This window comes from Chiroxiphia lanceolata, chromosome 12, assembly GCF_009829145.1.
Source record: "Chiroxiphia lanceolata isolate bChiLan1 chromosome 12, bChiLan1.pri, whole genome shotgun sequence".
Classification (NCBI taxonomy): Eukaryota; Metazoa; Chordata; class Aves; order Passeriformes; family Pipridae; genus Chiroxiphia; species Chiroxiphia lanceolata.
In genome coordinates, this window is record NC_045648.1 from 7,236,783 (window position 1) to 7,254,535 (window position 17,753).

At 40.6% G+C, this 17,753-nt stretch overlaps 1 protein-coding gene across 1 annotated transcript in view; it reads left to right on the forward strand.

The window, feature by feature from the left end:
* AGBL1 (ATP/GTP binding protein like 1) overlaps positions 1-17,753 on the forward strand; it is a 248,195-nt gene that overhangs the window by 85,212 nt on the left and 145,230 nt on the right. The window lies entirely within an intron of this gene.

Below are 17,753 nucleotides of genomic sequence, written 5' to 3' on the forward strand. Positions count from 1 at the left end.
ATCTCTTAAATTTTCACATTTTCATGGAAATATTTCCATATAGTGAAGCTCCCTCCTTCTCCCACCTCCTTTTCAATCTTCCCTCCCACGTTTCTTAAGAGATACTGAAACTGATCTTGGAAAATACTGATTCCTTCTTTCATTCTTTGCCTCATACTATCCCTGCCCACCCACACTAACTTCCTCTCCCTGCACATGAGTAGAAAAAGTACAACTGCTCCTAATATGCTGACATGAAATAAATATTGCTGTGCAAGCAGTGGAAGAATAATTCCCTTTGAAACATGGAAGAGTGCTTTAAGATAAGGTAGGCTTGCACTTAGCTGGAAAAGAAATCTACTTGTCTCTGAGGATAGTGGAGTTTGTTCACCTTGGGTGTTTGTGGAGTGGCTATAAGTTGATAACTATTGGTCCTGTCTGATGCAGGGACAGGATGTCATGATCACATCCCACACACTTGTGTGTCTTGACCTGGCTATGAGGTCTTGCAGGTTTTGGCAACAACTGTGCCCCCTGGCTTATTAAAGTGGAACACATGACAAATCTTGAAGCTAGAAGATGGGCTTAAATAAGTATTGAAACACAGAAAAGTATAGAGGAACAACTTTCCTCAAGCTACATTCTCCCACCTGCTTTGGGGTCGGCTGTGCAGATGGAGTGCTGCAGGAACAGAAAAGCAATCCTGAGCAACAACTGCATTGAGTTTGGTTCTAAACTAATTCAGTTTCAGCAGGGAGCACCTTGGGATTTTCTGACAGTCTCTAGTCTATGAAGTCATAGCTGCTGTGCTCCCCAGGACTTGAGTCTTCCAGGAGTCTGGGAGGACTGTTCAGAATAGCTGGATACAGCCTCAGGGTATGTGAAGCCTCTGTTGGCACCAAATGCTTTCTTGATCCTTCTAGACAGAAGAAGCAAGAAAAAAGGTTGTGGCTTTTCCCCCTTACTTTTGCTCCTTTCACTACACTTAAAGTTTCCAACAAATGCAGGAGTGGAGGGAATGTCTGGCCTTTCTCTCCAACCGTCAGGAGTGAACATAACAGGAAGGGACCCTCAGGAGGGAGGACATGGCTCTAGGTGACACCTAAATGCAGTACAGTACTTGGGCTCGTGTCACATAGGAGGGTGTTTTGCCTTCTCTGGTGCAGATGAGCTTGAACTGTAGTTAAATCTGGTGATCAGTTAAAAAGGTTGTCTAAGTTTAAATGCTCTAATAACCTTTATTATCTTTCAAGACAATGTTAAGAGGGAACTATTTTCTGAGGAAGCTGGTCCATAGTCCATCACTGACAATAGCACTTGTAAGAAGATACCTGCTAAGTACTTTTTTACATCTCTGAAACCTGTTTTATAACTCACTTAATGAAATTACTTGTTTGCTTTGGGATTCACAATCACTGCTGTGGAAGTCCCACCAGGCACACCCAAAAAGTCTGCTTTTGTATCTGCTAGAGTGCGTGTAACATCCCAACCTGTTGCTCACTTCTAGTTTTATACAAGTTGCTGTGCTCTCATACCTTCCCCCTGCCAGGACTGGGCATGCTGAATGCAGCAAGCACACTACCCAGGCCAACAAATATCTTGGCTCTGTGCTGTACACAGGGAACACCTACACATGGTAACCAGTGATCTTTTATTGTGAAAAAAAGTATCTCCTGTTGCTTTTGTCCTGGTGTTTGTGTATCTTTATTTAAAAAAGAGTTGGATTACTTTTTGTTGACAGTTCTTTGAATTTCCTCACTCTCCTTAATCCCCAGCCCTGTGTGCTGGGGTGTGCATAACCACTGCCTGGTTACAAAGCGTTTTTCCAGCAGCCCAGTTGTGCCCCTTTCCCAGCTGGCTCCCTGCTGCAGGCACAGCTCAGCAGGTGAGTGCTCATCCCAGCAGGGCACTGCACCATCACACTTTGGGAGCCTCATGGAGCAACAAGATGATCAGGACCTTGGTATTTGCTTTGGTTAATGTGATCTGAAGGTTACATGCAGAGAATGCTCCTCTAACACAGGCAGGGCTGCAGTAATGCGATTATGCTCTGCCTGTGTGGGGCTGAGCTGGGAAGCAGCTCTGCACACTACCTTTTGCTTCAGTCAGTGCTTGGAGAATCCATCCCTGTCTGTCACAGATGGAGATGTGGAGCCCTGTCACTGATGCTAAATGAAGGCAGCAGTGATGCAAGTGTGTGTGTACAAGTGGGGTTGTCATCACATAAAAACACAGATCACTACTGAATTCTGCAGCTAATTGGATGTTGTTCAATTCAGACAGAATTGGTGAGTGATTGTGTTGCTGTGTAGAACAGTGTTTTGCTCCATCTTGAAGAGCATTCAGGTGTAGTTTTGTCAAACAATATTCAGCTTATCTGATAATGGTTATATATTTTAAGTTAAATAATGAATACTGCTTTTCATAAAGTTAATCTTATACTTTCTGCCAGACACTGGCTTTTGACTGCTGCTGGTGATGGGATTCTGCCTCACATCTGACCTTATAGTTACTTTATATATTTTGGTCTTGCTTCTTTTGATAAAAATTACAAGGAAAAAATAGTCTTAGTTTCCAAGACCAGTAGTGTAAGTCAATCTGAAGTGACAGCCTTATACTTAGTGTCCTTGCAGTCTGACTTTCTTTAGCACAAGCTGTTCTATGATAACCCAAAGTAGTAAGTGGTGTTTGGCCTTATGGCTCAGTACCTTCACCCAAACCTGTAGCCCCCTTTTAAACTACATCATAGTAAAATGGAAAGCTTTAAAAGGAATTAATATCTATGAAGTGTAAGAGAATCCATGAAGAAAAGTATCACCTTCATTAGGAATGTGGTAGAAAATGGCAATGGGTGAGAGAGAAACCTGTGCTTTGTTCCTGGCTCTGCTACTGTTGGACTAAAAGACCATTGCCTCTGCCTTTTGCCTGAGTCTTCTTCCTTACAGAATGAGAGAGTGACATACGTAACCTTAGAGCAATTTGAAATGTCAATCTAGATCTACTACTGTTTGAACTATTAGGCTTGTTTTTAACTTGCAGAATGTGGAAAATAATGCTCTTGGAAAACTTTAAATTTGGGAGAAATGGTGCAGAGTAGCCTCTAATGAAACCTTATTAAAAATTTTTGCTTTAAAAAAGTTAATCTCTTCAAGTGAAACCCGTGTACCCAAAAGTAGATTAATTATAGTTGCAGTTGTGCAAAATCCAGAAACCAGGATTCAGTGAGAGAACTTGTAAAAAGCCGGATTATAGCAGCACAGAAAGAGGTTTTGTAAAGACATAGAACACTTTTTGCTGTCCACGGTGTTCCATATAAACTCATTATCACACATTTGAGCATCGAGCTGTGTGTGCTCACGCGTGCCTGTGCAGCTGTGTGCTAACTCATGATGTGTTCATGTGCTGCCTTCTGTGTGTGCCTGCTGTGCATCCTCCTGTCAGCAGCCTGTTCCTGCAGCTGTTCCTCAGCATCTGCTGGACCTGCAAGACATCTACACACACACCTGGCACTCCCACACATGTGCTCACTCAACACAGTAGCCAACATCTAGTGCTTTTGGCTGGACTTCTCCAGACCCTGCGGTGTCTAGATAAATATTGCTATTTATTATGCATTAAATTTAGGGTTATTAATTATATCAGTATAACCTAATTTATATCACCATAAACAGCAGTAATAAATGATGCCAAATGCTAACATTTGATTCTTGCCAATTGTGCCTATTTCAGGGTGGGGTTTTTTTCTCTCCAGTTCCCAGAAGTATTAAACTAAAAATGATTGGCCTTGCAAGATCATTGCTCAAGCAAGAAGTGGAAGGTCCTGGGGAAATGATTTTGTGTTAAAGAATACTTCCCATGCAGACTGCTCATGAAGTATCTATGCATTTTGTGTATGCAGAAATTCTCTTTCCACTGGCAAATTCTTTGTCCAGTATCACAGCCCTCTGAGTTTGTCTCCCTCCTGTGCTGCCACCTTCATCTTCCTTTTCTTCCTTTTAACATCCCTTCTTTCTTTTCATCTGCCTCCTTTTTCTCACTCTTCTCTCCCTCCTGCTGAATTAAAGAGGCTTTTCACTGAAAAGAACTTGATGCATTTTATAAATTAATTGAACCAATGAGTGGAGATGGGATCTTATGAGTCTTTTTTTTGGTAAAGGAAGATGAATTTATTGGAAGCCACACGATTTCTTCAAAGCCATGGGGTAACCACAGTAGCAGTTAGGTAAAGGAAATCCTGATTTGCATTTTGGATTAAAGCCATAGACTATTCTTTACCTGGTTTATAAACACCCTGTTCCCTCCTGCATTTGCTCTGCCACAACACAGGCTGAGTAAACTTTGCTGCTCCAAGGTAAGGCAGGTGAGGTGCTGGGTTTCCTGTCTGTCTTTTGTTTAGTCTGTCTATTCCACCCTTGTTTACTCAGGGGGCTTTGTTCGCTACCTCTTCAAATCCATCAGGGAAGAGCATTAGTTTTTTTGACAATTGCTGAAATGGAGAGAGAGAAATGCCCACTAAAATCCCTTGTAGAGAAGGTTTCCTCTGCACACTCTCAAAAGCTACAAAGGAACAAAAGGACTGTGCTGCCACTTAATTTTTGGAACTGGTCCTTTCTGTTTTGAAGGACAACCTCAAGAGGAGGAGCAGAAGCATGTTTGTTTCTATACCCAAAAAGCACTGTTTGTATATGACCTTTTTCTTTCCTATATTAGTGCTGAACTGAGATATTGCATTCTTGGGGCAATAAGAGTTAGAAATGGTCAGGGGAAAAAAAAGCTAATGTGTAGTCCAAGGAATTAGTTTATGATCCAGAACTGCATCCTTAAGGACTAAATCTTGAGGTGATGTCACGCAAAGCTGTACAACTGCAGACATGCCCCCTTCTCTTTATTGCTTCTCTGTGGTCAGAGGATTGAAAGAGAAGTTTAATTCTCACAATCTAGCCTCACATAACTAAATTGGTGCCCTGCACTCTGCAAACACACTCCAAAGGCTCTCTCCAGACTACTTAATCTATGATGTGTGTGTTTCTCTAAGGATAGTGCAGAGATGTGGGAGGGCTGGGAGAGGAGTGTTTTGAATTAATGCAATCTCTCTCTAGAAGACTGCTACTACAGGACTAGTGTGCTGCTCTTCTTTGACAGATGCTGTATGAGTTTGTCCTCCCTGTTTTCTTCAGAAGTTTAAATTGTCACCACCTTAACAAAAGTAGTTGGGTAGGCATATGGAAACCAAAGCTTATTTGAATTAAAAAAAAAAGACCATTTTGTAAAATGGGAAAGACTCAAGCCTTACTCACTTACAAAGTGTAACTCAGAGCACAGCCAGGGTAAGGTGGCAAGTTTGTTTGCACAAGTTGTTTCCTTAAGACCTCAGAGGTGATAAGGATATGAGCATCTGTACTTGGCATACTTTGTGGCTCTGGGAGGTGCACATGAAGTGTGGGCTAATTTTCCTCAAGTGGAGCAGAAGTTTTTGCAGCTCTTTAGTGCCTCAGGTGTTGCTTCTGTTCCCCTCCACTGAGAGGACAGTGATGAATTGGGGAGCTTAGGGTAGCAAATATAGCTAGTGCCTGCACAGCATGAGATAAAATGTGAGCTGCAGTATTTCTTAGCTCTCATCTCCTCAAACTGTTCCTTGGTGGAGCCAGAAATGGGGTCTGGCCCTGCACCACTCACTTGAGTTCCTCTCTGCTGTGGGAGGTACCCCAGTCTCAGCCAAAGCCCCTTGTGCTGTACTGATGTGGAAGCCCATCCTTGGCTCACCTTCAGTGATAAACATCCCTCTGAAGACAGCTGCACCCCAGGACTCTTCCCTCTGACAGCACTTCCAGTGCAGGATTGTTTATTCCTTCCTTTATCAGGCAGAGCTGCTGGGCCCCCTGAGTTATTAGCTCTATTCACTCATTGTCAGTGTTTCCTCCTTTGTAAATATGCCCCCATATGTCTCTGCTCCCGAGGAATATGCTTTCTTTTCTATTTACTGCTTTTCCCGGGCCCCCCCTCCTCATCGCTCTCTCCACCCAACGGCCCAATAACAGCCAAGGAGATAAATAAGCTCCATAACTCTTCCCAGCTATTATATTTTTGTTGTTGTTGTTGTTGCCCTGCATGGTAATATATATAATAACAAGGAAACAAATCTTATTACTAAAGTAATTACAATAAATAAAAAGCCGAGAGGGAAGAGGAAGGAAGGGTCTGTCGGGGGAGTGATTGCAGTAGGATTTTTTAAAATTTAATTTACTCGAGATGTTCTCTGCCACTTTGTTGATACCCTGCTGAGGGGGGTTGTGACTAATTAGCAGCCAGCTGTTGTTTTAACACCCTCACCTAATTTATTGTGTGCCTGAGCCTCTAAAACAGGAGCCTGTGTGATATCATTGTCTGTGGGACTCGGCACCAGCCTTGTCTCAAGGATTGGCTTTATTGCTTGGTGCTTTTGTTCCCCAGCAGCAGTGTAGCTGAAATTTTGGGTGCTTTGCTGCAATTTCTTTTATCTTCAGCATATCCCATGTGCTTCCAGGAGCTTGAGCTAGAGAGTGAATGCAATCTATTGCTTATAACTGCTTGTTGCAGTGTCCAGTCTAATAACTGACCAACACAACTGCTAGTTTTTGACAGGGCACTAGAAAGTCTGGTGTGAAAAGGGTCTTGGGTTTCTTAAGCTCTAGATTCTGGGACCTCATTCTCCTGTTTTCAGGTTTCTTATGGAAGTGCCATATTGTTCCTGCTAATAGAATGGAGATAGCAATATTGTCTGTCTTCTAAATAGTCATGAAAAGTAATTAGTTAATGGCCACATTAAAACTGGAAGGATCTAATGCATTGTTCCTTGTTGCATTAGTCTCCCAGCTGCCAATTTCAAAAACACATGTAGACTTTGTAAGCTCGTAAACAGTAAAGGTACCAATGAGTTGAATGCCTGTCCCTTCGCTCTTCCTCTCCAATTTGTGCTGGTGATGCAAGGTCACCTGGGAGTTTCACTGCAAAGATCCCTGGGTGTGGCCTCAGTGATGTTACTCTTTTGAATTACTAAATGTTTCAGTTTTTAAATTTAGGGATTAGTTCATTTTAGATTGGTTCTAATTTGCATTTTCAAGTTAGCATGAGTATTAGTTATGAACAGGTTGTTCCACAGGCTCAAAAAGGAATGCTTTTGTTCTGCATTCATGTCTGTTTTCCTGACTGATGATGGGAGTTGGTATAATCAGATGTGTGTGCTCCTTTGAAGACATTTTCAGGAGCCAGGAGACTGGTGTACAAAGCTAGCTTTTAGTAAAGTTAATGAGATGATTGAATTATATTATAATTCTTGTTAGCTTGATTGTGTATCATTATCCCTTTTGTTTGTTATTATGCTTATTTGAGTCCCATTTGTGGTATATTATTCCCATAACAATTGTGCCCATGCTAGGCTCTGTATAGAAACAGGCAAGGAGCAGCTGGTCCCTTGTTAGAAACTGGTGCATTAGTGGCACAGGCTGTGCAATAGGATTGGTGAGAATGAAAAGGATGCTGGGTTGTTGCTCTCATGCAGCCTGATCCATCTTCTCAGCCCTGGCCACAGGATGCATTTCATGGGGCTGTGAGCTTTGTAGTTACAGCTCTTCTTCAGGATTACATCCTGGCATAGGGAAAACATTCTGCTCCAATGCCTTCCACAATCACCTGATAAAAGTTTATGAAGAATACCTCAATATCATCAATGCAGGAATTGGATAAATGTAATAAAAACCAGGAGTCCTATACCTTCTGGGAATTTACAGGAGGTATCTGCAAAGCCTGACCCAGCTGGCTGCATAAGTAAACCTACACTGAGACATGTTGTCATTGCTGCTGAACTTGGATTTTACCTTGTAGCTGATTGTAGTAGACATCAAACACTGATAGCAAAACTGAAGATTTTGGAGATGAGCCAATATCATGAGTAAAAGGTCTGTTTTGGTCACCCATCTTAGCATCAAATCTGTTTACCTGAGTTAATGCACGTTGGAAGCTAGAGATTAAGTGATGGAGTTGTTATTCATAGGATGGAAAAAGAGAAGTCCACAAAATGAAATTGTAAAAACTTCACTTTTATAGATGCAATGAAGAATGTCCAATACTTTACTGCAATATCCACACTACCTGGAAAGCTGAAATTGCCTGGGAATGAGGGTTATTGTCTCTCGTAATATACCTTCATATATTACACTGTGTAATAAATCAAGCAGTATTTCTTTTGCCGTGAAAACTGGACATCCCTGAAGTTCCAAGTGACATTTCACATATTATATGGCCATATGGCCCCTTTTAAGTATTAAAACACATAATTTTTTTGTGAAATATGCACAGAAGTCTTTCTTGAAAGCCTATGCACAAAAAAATCAGAAGCTTGGGTTTGGAAGTGCAAAGCTGCTTTTCCATGTGTTTGCTTTTAAAATATTCTGTGTTGGGTTAGCTTTATATTTTGGTAATGTTGTACTTTAACATTTATATATATGTGTTTCTCTCTCACTTTTCCCTCCCCTCTGTTTGGAATTTGTTATTCAAATGTAGCATTAAAAGCTGGCAAAGTACTCTGAGAGGAGCCATATAATGACCTTGGGTTGGGGAGTGGCAATTGGAAACAGTGTGTGTAGAAACATGAAGAGCCTTGTCCACGAAAATAAGCTTCATTTGAAAGCTTTTGTTTTTAAAATTGCTGTGCAAAAATGTGCCTACAGAGGTCCAGCTGAAGTTGAATTGTTTTCCTGTGTACATGGTTCATGTGATTGCAATTAGGGTAATTATACAGGCAAAATTTGCACCAGTGGTATCAGCAAATCACCACCCTAATTTATAAATCCAGCTTTATGTCCCACAGAAGCATCAAGAAACTAAAATCCTGAAAATTGAGTCAATGTTGTAATGAGAGAGTGAGAAATCAAAAGCTTTTCTGCAACCTAACAGGTAGCACTGCTGGGAGTCAGGAGAAAGGTGCAGCACAATTTTAATCCTGCAAAGCAGCTCTGAGTCTTGAAGGCTTAGAAAAACTGAAGAGCTTTGAAGTTGTATAGCCCAAGTTTGAGCTGAGGGGAGAGGAGAAAAAAAAAAACAACCCTCAAAAATGTGATGAGACCAGCAGGGAAGAGAACTCCAGTGACAGTGCACCTTGGGAATATGCGTACTGCAGAACTGTGGAGTTAGTGTTTGAATACATCCTCCTCAATGATACCATAACCCTAATAGGGACTCTCAGGTAACACCTGATGTTTTTCTGCATGGGAATTGTGATGATTTATAATGTTACATTCTTTGGAAAATATGCTATATTCAGAGTTGTGTAGCACTGAGCAACTTTTCTGTGGCCTTTTAGAATTGGCTTGTTAAATTTCACAAGTGGATGTGTCCTTATATAAAATTCTTATATGTTCAGTTATATCCATTGGACTCTTCTATGTCTGGGAAAGCAGAATGCAGAGGAGAAGTGGTAGTGAACAATATAGTCTAGATATTAATTCACCCATTTGATGCTATTGTTTGTCACAAATGACAAAGACTTAAGGATTATTGTAATAGTTGGAGAAGAGCTGCTATATACTACTGTATATATATTACAGAATGTAAATAGAAAAAAAGATTTATTTCTAAATACGTACACATAACAATTCATAATCAGGTCAGCATCTTCATGTGATGCTGTTTTTGTTGTTTTCTTTTTTAAAGTTGTCAGGCAATAACAAGATGTGAGCACAAGGATTCTTTTCGTGTAACATCCCATGATAGTATCTCTAGCAGCAATTTCCTTCTCTGTTTCCCATATTTCCCCGTTTTTCTCCCAAAATATTCATAAGCTCAGTTTTTGAAGGAGAGTGAGGTACCAGTCCTCTCAGGGACACTGGCTCCTACTGAACACTGACTAAAGCAGAAATTTGGTTTTCAGTTCTAACTCTGGTCTATGGTGTCTTCTACCAGCAGCAATAGTAATAACACTTATGAAAACTTAATTCTTGAGGAATGTTTCCTGCATTTGTTGTCTGTTAGCTAAAAAAAGGTCATTAACATAAAACAAAAGGCAAAGATTAAAAAAGTGTTGATTTTCCTTTCTTCCCCCTAACAGTTATGGCACGTAAGAGGATGTAAAGTGCAGAGCAGCTGAACGCTCATAAACTATTTTAATACCATTTAGAAATGAGAAGAACCAGGGAAAGAGGCTTTATGTGGCAATGTAGTTTATTGCACTAATCAGTCACTTCTACAGAGCACTATCATGGCTTTAAATCCTTGCTCCAGTGATGTGAAAAAAAATTGGTGATCTCTCATCCAGGTCTCTAATAGATCTTGGTCTATAGAATAGAAATCTCTAGTACCTCATTTGAGTGGCAGTGAATTGTGTGCTTAGATGGATATAATGTTAGGAAAAACAGGTCAGGATTACACCTGTGACAACAGCACACAAGGTCTGAAAGTGAAGTAGAAGGAGCTATGGGAGATTAAACTATGTTTCACATGGATAATTTTAGATGACAGAAATAACATCTTTGGGGTTAAGCTGAGATCTCTGGAAAGGCAGCTGATACTTTGTAGTTTGAACCATCTCCACGGAATAGCCAAACCTTCTGTGGATTTACCTGTCAAGTGTGTTATCGTAAACCCATGTAGAGTTTGAATGTGGAAATCCTAAGACAGTTGTAGAACAATTGTTTTCCCCTCCAGAACATGTGTGTTAAGCAAAAGAGAGTTTGCTTTCAAATAACTTTGTTTGGAGAATATGCTACCTGGTCTTGTGCACATGCTGGATTTCAGGTGGAGAAGTGTTATAAGTCACAGAAATTTCTGTCTCTTTTCCTGACATGCAGGTGAGGGCACCCTTGAACTGTGCAACTTCTCTGTCTATCTTTAGACAGCTCTGAAAGGGGTGTAATCCCATCCAGCACAGAGTCTGTTCAGAAATAGCGTCCATATAAATGGCTCAGCACACTAATACAGCCGGTAATGTAAATAAAAAGGAGATTATTAAGAAAAAGCCTCAGTTGCTGTAAACAGTAGAAATACTTTGAATCAAATGTATCTTTTCATTACACAATTTCTTAGAAAAATAAAAGCTCGGCTCACTACTGTTATTTATAATGAACTGACTTTGATAGTGTTCATACCTCTCCCATTTTTAGCTGGTGTGTATGTGTTCTGATTGTGTGGACTGATGACAGCAATTTATTCGTTATATCTTTTGTCCCAAAGGGTACCCAAGTGCCATAGCAAACTACCTGCTTTACTTTCAGGCATTGCTTACCATCCAGCCTTTGGACTGGTGCAAAGTAGCTCTTTCATACCCTCTGAACCCATTGCCTCTGAGTGTTGGGAGTTTCTGGTTTTAAACAGTTGGGCAGAAGTTGTGGCAACTAGGTCTGCAGCAGATGTTGTAAACTACAGAAGTGAAATCACTTAGATGCAATCAAACCCCTTCTATTTTTTTTATTTTTTTTTTTTTCCCTGAGCATCTTATTAATCTCCAAGAAACACGTGTGTCAGCTCGGAAACCATAATTTCACTTGCACAGGTTCAAATGGGAAGGTTGGTCCCTAAAGAGCATATATCTAATTCTCCATGAACTAGCTGTGGTGCACGTATGACTCTGTCATTGCTAATTCTTGCTAAACCTCATGTAAGCCTAAATAAGGAGTTTGTTTTGAGGTTTGCCAAGAAACTCTGTGGTCCGAGTGATGCAGCATTCTATGTGTGTAAATGCATATATTATTATGCTAATGGAAGCCATTTTGATCCAGATTGTCAGGATTGAAAGAATGCAGTTGTGCTTGAAAAATAGATATGCGTTTGCATGCACAGTTACTCAAACTGGAGTTTAGGCATTAAAGTGGCCATTTGTGCTCTCATTTTCAATTATAATGTTCATCCTGCGGGAATGGGTTTGTGCAAATCAGCAACACAAATATACATATGTTTTGTTGTGTGCTATCCTGAAAACATATTGCATTGCTTGGACATAAACTTGGATTATTTATGCCTTTTTCCCTTTGAAATTTCTGTTTTACTCTGAGGAATGTGAGCTGTGGTGGCTGAATGGCAGCTCTTCAACAGCATGTTTTCCTTTTTCAAATGGTTAACTCTCGTAATTGTTTCTGTAATGCAAGCTAATATTTCCAGCTAACAGTTATTTAGGGTATTGTCACGGCAAGCCGTAATTCAACCCCGTTGCCTAGTGGCCCGAATAATGACCAAGGCTTGCCCCTAGCTGAATTATTGTTCTTATGCTTCCTACTTTCCCTACATACACATAAACAAGTCTGTCTTTATGCCAGACTGAAATAAAAAGGAAAGCAGAAGCGATATTGTTGATTCAGAGCTCCTTCCTGCAGCTTCAGGGAGAGAGCTGCTTATAGGGCTGTGAAGGCCTTTGAAGGGTTTTGCAGTGACATGGCTCAAAGGCTTCCTGGAGATTCACCAGGCTCTTATTTTGGCACATCTGTAATATATCCATATTGGGTATCTACTGCAAATAGTTGAGAGATAGGATGAAGAGGTCCAATCTGACATGGGAACGGAAGGCTATTAGGGCTGATGCTAAACTGCGGCTCAAAGACCTTGAGTACACTGAAGTTTGCACCAAAAATAGGAACCTTTGAGTCAGCTGACTTGACTCAGCTTATGGAAATACCACTCGTAAAGAAGATGGTGTTTAATATCCCTTCTGTGATTCTACTTTAAGAAACAGTAGATATCAGGAAAGGACAATAGCAATGTGAATACCACAGAAGGATGAAGCTTTGTCAGTAAACATTTGCTGGGGAAAAAACTAGTTTTTAAGTTTCTTTGTATTAATAATACTATTAAGGGTTAGCATAATAAATGGTTATTGATTTATTTTTCAGCCATAGCTTGCCTGTGATTCTTTTGAAAGAAAACTATATATTTATGAAGTGGAAATATACAGGGATTGCACTACAGTTACCCAATGAACAGGTAAACCATATCTTTTAAATCACTCATTGTGATCCAAAATGGCATCTTAATTCTTGGAGTTTGACACCATTCACACTCTGTGAGTCTGTGAATCATTCAAAGTAGCATGAAAATTTCCCTAACCTGGGAAATGTGTCTACAAAGTTGTTCATATAAGTTTGGGTCAGGAATGATAGTGGGAAGCTTTTTAAGCTGCTAAAAGAATGAGAAAAGGAAAACTATAACTTTGACTTTCGAAATGGTGATTCATAGACAAACAGGGTGGGTGGTAGAACAATTTGCCTGGTTAGATGTGGGATTTATGGCTGACTCAAGGGCACTTGGACTAAAAAGAGCCTGTTCTGGGTTTGTCTGGAGAGTCATGGATGCCCAGATGGTACTGGAGGTTCTCTGTAGAGACTGGGCTCTGAGCAGAGCAGGATGAGGGAGGTTTGTTAAGAGCAAGCTGAGAAAAGGGCTCTTATCCTGTTGCAGGAATGTTTTGGGGACTAGAAATGGAATGGAGAGCCATGGCTTGACTATTTGACACTGTAGATGTGAAGATAATTCAGGATGAGGTTTGAGTTCTACAGGCAGCCCAAACCTGATATTATACTCATTTAATCTGAGCCAGGCTACATTCCTTTAGGCTAATGGCAAAAGAGTGTGGATGGCTCATGATTCTGTTGCCATCTGTGCTAATTAATGCTCTTGAGACAGCACAGGGACTGTTGAGTTCGTGTTTGTGTAACAGGGCAGAGATGAGGCCCAAGCAGTGGCTCCAGTCTCCTCTTGTTTGTGTTCTCAGGCGTCATCTGGGAACTGACTTGCTGAAATCTTACATTCAGGGGTGAGTTCTGATTGCCTTAGGTAGCCCAAAGCAGGACCTGCTGGATAATCTCAAGAGGCTTTCCTGGAAGCTCTAGCTGCATTTTGTGCCCTTCAAGGGGCTGAAGAGATGAGAAATGTCTCCATTAGGCAGCTGAGTTCAGGAGCTTATCTGCATTGCTTTAAGCTTTCTACTTTCACACCAGCCCATTAGAGAACCTCTTTCCTAGACCAGGAAGAAGATGGGACTCTTAGTAATTCTCTCATACCCAGTGGTCATAGGCTGCCATTTGTTTTCCCACTTAAAAATGTCACATTGAGTTCCTGATGGAATTAGAGATTTTTATCTTCCTTTCCTGTGTTAGACCTCTGACTTTTTTCTGGTTTTCTTCTACATGGAAGACTTAATTTCTCACATATGTGAGACAGTGAAAATTAAACAAACAAGCTGGCAGATAGACAGAATGGTTCTTCATGTCTGGAAAGCTGCAATGAACTGTGACTTAGGAATTACAGTGCTTCATATTCAAACTTTTCTTTTTGATGCATTGAGGTGGCACAGGAGCTGACAGTGACATATGGAGAAGGCCCTCTTAGCAGGATTGAGGCTGTTATGTGATAAATGACACGGTATGTCAAAGGACTTCTGTTATCCATCATGCTGGCTTCCTCTCAACATACTCTCTAAAACAAGAGGCAGCTATACAAACAGCTGGGGGATGCTGTAGGTAGGGTCAATGGCATGTTCAAAAGAGAAAATAAGAAAGCTGGAAAGTGCGTGTTCGCATGGGAATTAATAACCCCCGAGTTCTGAGTTCAGAATTTTAAAGTAATTTTTTGTTTGAACTTCTGAAGTACCCCAGTTCTACATCTCTGTCAAGAATAAAACTTAGTTTCAACAGTTGTTTCAAAAATCATTCAGTCGAAAGGTTTCAAAAAGCCACCAAGCTTAGTGCTAAACATTTAACCTTTCTGTGGAAAAAACCCCCTATTTAGTATCAGGTTTTGCGTTGAAAGCATAGTTCTGTCCCCTGATACGTCCCCAGACTTTCCTACTTTCCCCAGACTTCCTCTCTTTCTTCCTTTCACTTCTATTTGGTAGTTTCTCTGGAATGCAGTGGACTGAAAGTCCTGATGTGTACTTTCCTATGTACAAGATACATGGGAAACACAGACAAACACAGTAGCAAAGTGGTACAGGTGCTGTTATAAATGTAAGGGTGATAAAAGGCTTTTGAGGGAACAGGGCTTTGACTCCCAGCACACCTGATACAGGTATGCTGTCTGTAGGACACTTTCTCCTAGTGTTGACCATTCAAGTTAAGAAGCAATAGAACAGGTTTTCACAGCTCTATGCCTTCTGCTGTTGGAAAGTTTGTGACTTTTGATCTTGGATTTCTTCTTTCTGTGTCACCTTTAACCCAATAGTACCTCTTTATTTTTTTGATACATTTCAGATTGACTCATACATCAGTGGCTGTTCAAATGGAGCAAAGAATGCAGGGCATAAAATAAGCACTTGTCCATTTCAACCTCCTTTAGTCCATCTCTCTTTTTCCATTAGTCATAATGGTTGTTTTTTACCCTACTTGATTAATGGAGTCTCAACAGCCATGTAGTCTATAAACCTAGACAAGACCCAGTCTATCTCTTTTGATCCCTGAACTCCTAAAAGCCTGAGTCTGACTCTGTTTAAATGGTGCTTATGTGCCTGCATGCACAGTAGTAATTGGTGCAGAATATCAAATGTCACCACTTGACATTTCATTCATAACAGTCACATTTAAAGTAAAGGCTTTAACTTGATGATTCATCAGTGGCCAGTGTCAAATGATCTGGGATGGTCTTCATGTTACAAATGTCAATCAACAAATGGATTAGTCTGAAGATAATTTAATCAGAGCCCATCAGTGAACTAGCTCAAGGAAATCCCCTTGCTTCCGGGTTATTCCTGCAGCCTCATTGCATATGAGATGAGACAAGAGCATAGCATCAGCAGAAGGGTGGCTACAACTTCTTTTGCCCCTTTAAAAAATTAATTTCTGGGAGCATGTATTTGCAAGTCCCTCACGTGCATCTGTTCTGTAGTTCAATACAGGACTTCAGGTTCTACAGTTCCTGGAAGCTCCTACCTAGAACAAAATTTGCTAAACACAAACCAACCTAAATATACGGATAACAGCCCCCTCCAGCTCCCAGAGCTGCTGTGCTCCACTTTATTTGACAGTACAGCTTTTCCTTCACAAACTCTTCATGTGATGAGACACTTATTTCAGCTGTTGACCCCTATCAATGACCCCTCACTGGGAGATCAGGTGTAGAGAACCAGGCTATTATCTGCCTTCCACTCACACATTTCTAATCAAAGCAGCCAATTTTGCTAACTCCTACAGCTGAAGTCACAGTGAGGGAGACCCGGCTGAGTACAGAGAGAAGAAGTGCTTAGAATGGCAGAGCCAGGGGTAAGAAATCTTGAGGGTAAGGCTAAAACAGAAAATTCAAGCTGGGAGAAAAGATGAACAAGCAAAGCGGGGAGAAATTCTAAATTCCAGTTTTGTTTAATGTAAGAAGTCACAAGAAACAACAGAGTGAAGAAAAGTATCTCTATAACCCTCCATGCATCTCTCCATGCTCCTTTAGCATACCACAGTGAACACTGGTAGAAAGGTAGTGTTGTATTCTGGTTTCAGTGTATATGCTTAACACACAATAGGTTAAAAAAACCCCAAACCACAACAATTAAATAAAATCCAAAGCAGCCCTGAGATGTTATAAAGGTTAATGTTTACTCCAGTTATGACACCTGTTGAGTCTTTCTCTTCTGGCTGTTGAATTCTCTCCAAACTCAGACAACCCTCAAAAATGTGAGCCCTTGATGTGCTGGGCTCGGAAGTGGAGCAAGGTTTCTATGTGACATCTTCTGCTTTGGTCTGCAAAACCATAGCCCAGGCTACTGGCTGTCACTGCTTGTCATCAGAGAAATTTTGTTGAGTTGGGCAGTGATCCTTGATGATGCATCAAACGCTTGTGCTGTTCCCTCCCTTGGAGCACTAATTTCGGTTGATAACTGTTGCTTGCTTACTTTCCAGCATGATGTAGAGGTGTCATATTTGAATGTTTTAACTGCATTTCAGCAGTATCTTATAACCTGATAGAGCAGTTTATCAATAGCTTACAGTCACAAATGGTGGACTGGCATCTCAGGCTGGATACTGAAGCTCTGCATTTGACTTTGATTTTCAGTTTTTTTCTGGTTTAAAGGTCCTGAAGGCTGTAATTGCTTTTTGGGACTGATAATGTTGTATTGTTAGCCCTGGATTGAAGAACAGCTGTTGTCTTCTGTTTCTTCATGTTTCACTGTCTGGTTTATAATTATAGTCTATAAATTGTGTTAGGATTTTTGGTAACAAGGAATGTACTGAAAAGTATATTCTTTTCAGTATTTGTGTCACTTTGCAGGAGACAAGGGAGAAAAAGCAACATAGTCAAATGATGAGAGTGTTGTTTTTCTCAACTTGCTGGACGTCTGGTACAAGCAAGGGTTTGGCATTTTTTCCAGGATTCCAATCTAATGTTCACCCAGTGCTATTTGGATTTGCAGCATGAACTTCAAGCCAGAACCACCACAACACAGAAGCTTCTAAACCACAGGAGACTGATATTAGCATCATTTCCAGTGAATGACCTGATTCCTCATTTGTAATTCTGTGCAGGAGAGCTAATGGAAGATGCTCTAAGCAAAGTCTTGGGTCTCTGTGTGTAAACAAAACAATACTGAGAAACCCCCCGAGTCCCAAGCTGGTTTTTTTTCTTATGCTTTAAATCTTTTCAGTTATGTGAAAAGAAATGTAAATATTTTGCCTGTTTTTCCTTGTTATTCCAGCATATGGTGTTTTTTCCCTTGCTTTACCCCCATAGGGAGTTAGATCCTAATTTCTTTTCCGTTCAGAATCTGTCTCTCTTTATCTTACACTTTTACCCTTTCATTCTTTGTGAATGTCTCTCTCTCCCCATGCAGTTCTAAT